Genomic DNA, 5,208 nt, shown 5'->3' with positions numbered 1-5,208 from the left:
CTAGAGTCTCCAACTCACCATCCTCCAATAGTGAGTCCGTTACTCTAGACTTACACGGGTCTCAAACTCACCATCATCTTACAGTGAGACTGATACCTTAACCATTGCCCCATGGTTCCTTCCACTCGTCTAGATATTTAATAGCATCTAAAGACGTTAAACAGCTTGAAAATACATTGACAACATGAAGGAACATCAACCTTACCTTAAACAGTATTATAAAAATTACCCGTGGGATATACATGTCCAGTCTAACATTTTTTTCTAAAAGTGGTCACTTTTCTGCGGTCACGTATTGTCTTAGACATTAAAGACCCTCCCCGACCTTGATGGGAATGTCCTTTCACAATTTTTGAGAAAGTTATCGTATTTAGATGTGCTACTATTTGGATCATTTCCATATTTCACTTAAGTGCACTTCCCACACGCAGAGTAAAGTGACTCGTGTCTCACACTTCTTTTAAGAAAGAATACAAAATAGCAATAGCTTTCCGTCCTCTCTCACTTGAATGACCACTACCCACAGATTGGAACTTTTCTCTTGTGATTGGTCATAAAAGCTGAGAAAACTATAAATGCACAGCAAGAGCAAACGGTTGAGATGTAGGTCTGCAAATTCTTTACTCAAACTTGTTAATTTTTCACTCCACTTATCTGGGAGATCGGGGAAACCAATGGAAATTGAGGGTAAGTAATGTGTCCAGTCTACCGAACCATGCTGCAATATATCATATCATGATACATGCCCCGATGACCTTCATATGCAACAGGAAGAATGGAGGATTGGTATCAGTGTTTTTGTTCCAATCTGTTTCAGTCGTTAAAACATATCACTGGTGACGTTTGTCTCACATGACCATAATTTTTTTGACGGGAAACCCAGTTGGTACATTGACGATTATTCTAGTAAATTGGATGAAACATTTTAACACGATTGGAACTAATTTAGGATAATTGGATGGTGTAGTAAGGTCATTTTAATCTGCAAATGTAAGCTCATCGGCTTTTCTTTTTAAATTATACACTTGTTTTTAGGAGTATTTGAAATATTGGAACGTTCAGCTATATGGCACCTAACACCTATGAGAAATTTAAAAAGATATGAAGATCTAATTATCCCAAATTAGTTCCAATCGTGTTTTAACATTAGTCACATGACTAACTTCAGTACAATAAGTACCTGCATTTAAAATAAACGTTCTTTTTGTGTACATTCAGACGATCACTCCCATCAAATACAGCGTTACATGAAAGGCAGTGACATTCGCATAAATATGGCAGATTTCAGCTAGGTCAGTATTATGACTTCATCAAGAACTCTAAAATCGCCAACATTTGAAAAGGGGACTACTAATTAATTTAGTCTTTGAAATATGTATTCTTCCAGTACAATGTGCGTATTTTGTAGTGAAAGTGCCCATCCAAATCAGTAACAGAAATACCAAATACTACACAACACAACACAACAAGACAGAAATGTACAACAGAGCTCTCAAAAAGTAAGTACCTCATTATTTGGCTACCAAGACTATAAATTGCTCGCCAATCTAGGTAGCTCACAGTCTTATGGAGTAGAAAATTGTCACTGTGATAAAACATATTTCAGTCCATGGTTTCCTAAAGTGGTTTCGATCGTCACTACGGACTCGACCACTGCAACACATTGACTTTGTTTTCCTTTGTCTTAGCAGTCATGGTCAAAGTCATATTTATTTGCAGCCGTTGCTATATTTGTTTACAAGGGATAAGCGAAGCTAAAATTGCGTTTAAACCGTGCAGCGTTTGTGCACGTTGTTTCACGATGTTGACATGTTCGCCTCTCATATGGAAAGACGTGCATCAAAACTGGCAACCTTGTAACTGTCCTGTGTAGAGGGAATGTGAAATTCGACAAGATTGCTGTTACCCCCGTTCTTTATATGTCAATGTTCGCGTAAACATTTTGATACATTTGCATTGGATATATTGTAGTGCACGGACAAGGCTCTTCTAAGGCAAGACGGACAGACGTTTTTCTTGAAACTGGTCCTTCTTGAATCTTTCTATGTTGTTTTGTGAAGATCTACTTTCCTGGAAAATAACAAGAATGAACTGGTAAGGTTCACCTACAGCTAAATGAAATACTCAGTATGGGAGATTGACCTACAAGCATTGTTAGTTTCAAAAGTCCATTACTGAACTGTGGCTCTTTATTTAAAAAAACCTGACTCGCAGTTCTTCAAAGTACATAAATATCCGTTTCCTTTGAGGTAAAACATGAATGGTTTTTAGCAAACTGTCACCCAGTCTGTTGCAGTACTATAGTATCTTTGTGTCTCCTTTACAAAGGAAGAAGGAATAAGATGGCCAATCGCCATTGTACTTGTGCTTTTCTTTCTTTCGTGAAGTCGGTTTATTCCATGTCCATATCACTTCAGAATGATCTACTGAGAACTCCCAAAGTACCACCTTTCATATCCATCTTATGTGCCATATCGTTTGTAAGTAGCCGATAAATGTAGACACTTTTATTTAAAATACGTACAGAGAAGAGTCACCGTAATACAGATTTATCTTGTATGACTTAAACATACTTTCCTTTCGAAATACCTTATGGTCCCCACAGCTTTCTGGGAAACTGATCCCGTTTTAAGATACACCAGTTGCATTTTATAGCTCAATGGGTAAGAGTCGTCGGTTGAAAGCAGTTTTCGGCTTTTAGGAGACGAAGACTTAGTTCTGAAGACGTGTGAATGTTTTAGTCTAGTCTATCAAACAATCACACAGAACTATACCTGAGAGTTAGGCAGCGCAATATTGCAATATCAACAACATTTGGAACAGCCATGGAAAGTTTAGGTTTTTTAGATAGTAGGGCCTATATATTTTTATCACTGATACCAGCATTTATCAAACTTCACAGAATCAAATATTCTATACTATAGGTAAGTGTCTAGTAAGCTTCAAGCGCAAATCTATACAGTAATGATAACTCATTCTCTTAAGATAGCATCATTGTAACAATGACGAGATATTTTTTTCTTGCACAAAATCTAACTCCTTCGTTAGTCGCTGAATTCAAACAAGCTGCCTGATCTTTCTTAATATGCAAGGGCGTTTTACTAAGACCCTGCCTTTCCCGCGCTTTTTTACTGTTGAGTTACCAGAGCTATGGAAATTGAAATGTTAACTATATCCTACCTGATCATGTACCGTAAAAACTGTCTGGTTTGGTAGCGGATTCTCTAAAGCTAAATCACCATGGTGGACCTTTCGACGGAAGGAAATGAAAAATTATCTTTCAAGCTTTAAGCAAACCAAGCAGATGTCTTTTTTTTCAATTTTCAAAGTTGTACTTGTTTGAATGAAACGGCATAGACATTGGAAATTGCAAGGGAGGATGGTTTAAAAAGCATGTAGTGATGGATACATAGAGAAGTTATAGAAGGAAAATCGACAACTTACTCACAGTAACACATACAGTAATTGTTTCGCTGGTGTAAACTAGAGAAAACGCAACAAGAGGCGAATCGGAACAAACAAGCGCTTACCTTGACAATGGTTTGTCCCCTGTTGTTGAAGACAATGACCGCATCTTCCATTACTTAAAACAACCACATCATCTCTGACGTACTCTACGCTTGGTTCTCTTGCCCCTCCTGAGCGGTTAGAAGGCAGACAGTTCCCCATGTTGGCAGCTGCGAAAAAGAGAGTAAACTAGGTCAAGGTTGTTTATAACAATTAAAATAAATGTAAAACGAATGGAAAAATCAGAACGCAAGGTGATTTGTTTTTGGGCATCTTTTTCCGAACAGAAAAGTAATATAATTCAAAAATGAATTTACAAATTGACGGTATATATTTAATCGATAATATTGATGAGAATTTAAAATAATATATGTTCGATTCTAAGTCTTTTTCGTTCACATAAAACGCATGACACTAACTACACACAGTAACCCATTTTAAGTCCAGGTTTAGAAAATAAAAGATGTCACCACTGAACTACACTCTTCAAATATACTTAAACGTCCGCTGATCGGTCCCTAATATCCTTCTCTTCGATTGCCAACTTTTAATTTTAATCCCGAAGTATTCGATTTCAGTGTCTTTCAAACTGATCGAGATGCTGTGCTTACCTGCGATTTTCTGTCTGATCCGCGGTTTTCGATCGTTGTCAGTACAGAATTAAATTTAAAAAAAATTCCGAATGATAGAGTCGTAGCCAGAAATTTAAACGTTTTAAACAGCTAATTAAGAATCAGGTTTTGTTTTGTTCATTTTAGAAATCGTTAATAAACAAGTAAAATCTGAACGAGAACGGCCATTCGGAAATTCAACATGGCGGACAGGCACAGTTGACGTCCTAATACCCCGTATGTCAGGACGATCTATAGTTAACATCATATCCGGATCCGGTCGAACTGTCAAACAGCCTATAAATAGGCTTTCTTATAGTCAAACATTTATATCAACGCATGACACCAGTCTTGCAGTCCAAGCGCCGATTTAAAAACAATCTGTCGCACGTCCTTCAATTGAAAGACATTGAAGGAGTTACATACGAGGTTTTGCACACAGACTGTAGATAATGACAAGCGCTCGTTCAAAATTTGATATTTGGATGTTCAATGAGTTTCACCTTAAACTTATTATGTGGCTTTGCTCAGTAGCATTTAAATATGAAGAAACTTCAAATTTAAAAAGCCATTCTTCAAATCGTAGGAGTTACAATGCTTAAAATTGGCTGTCACGTGGAACTCATTATTATCTTTTTCATTCTTCACGTATCCTGAACAACCAATAAATGTCAAAGAATTTTAGAAATATTCATCGAGACGATATACAGGGATCACATTCGCATTTGCAGCATTATCGAGTATTCAATGTGATTGTCAAAGATGTGGTTGTCGTATTTCCTCCTTCAACATCGCTGGCAAGTCTACCAGGTTTGAGAATGTTTAATTTTTGCAACTATTGCTTTCATCGTCAAAAAATTAAAACCTAGATAGAATATACATTTGCTACAACGTCTATTGAATACAACATTCGTAATGCTTTATCCAACCCAATTACTGGACAAATTATCACTAGTAATTACCTTGTTGTTGTGCTCGCCAATGTTTTGCGTAAGTCCTAAGAATTCAGACATTGTTGCCAGCATTTTACTTTCCATGTCTTCCTTGTCCAAGGACAGCACATCAGGTCTCTAGAATCAAATACAGAGGA

At 37.0% G+C, this 5,208-nt stretch overlaps 1 long non-coding RNA gene across 1 annotated transcript; it reads right to left on the bottom strand.

Annotated features, from left to right (window-relative positions):
• Positions 1-226: 226 nt before the first annotated feature.
• On the bottom strand, positions 227-3,735 carry LOC139128355 (uncharacterized). Its single transcript, XR_011551268.1, has 3 exons — positions 3,531-3,735; positions 3,181-3,249; positions 227-2,070 (listed from the first exon to the last, which is right to left on the bottom strand). It is a non-coding gene; the product is annotated as an uncharacterized lncRNA (long non-coding RNA).
• Positions 3,736-5,208: the final 1,473 nt, after the last annotated feature.

The sequence above is a fragment of the Ptychodera flava genome, unplaced genomic scaffold (assembly GCF_041260155.1).
Source record: "Ptychodera flava strain L36383 unplaced genomic scaffold, AS_Pfla_20210202 Scaffold_50__1_contigs__length_938362_pilon, whole genome shotgun sequence".
NCBI lineage: Eukaryota > Metazoa > Hemichordata > Enteropneusta > Ptychoderidae > Ptychodera > Ptychodera flava.
This window is presented reverse-complemented; position numbering and strand designations above follow the sequence as displayed.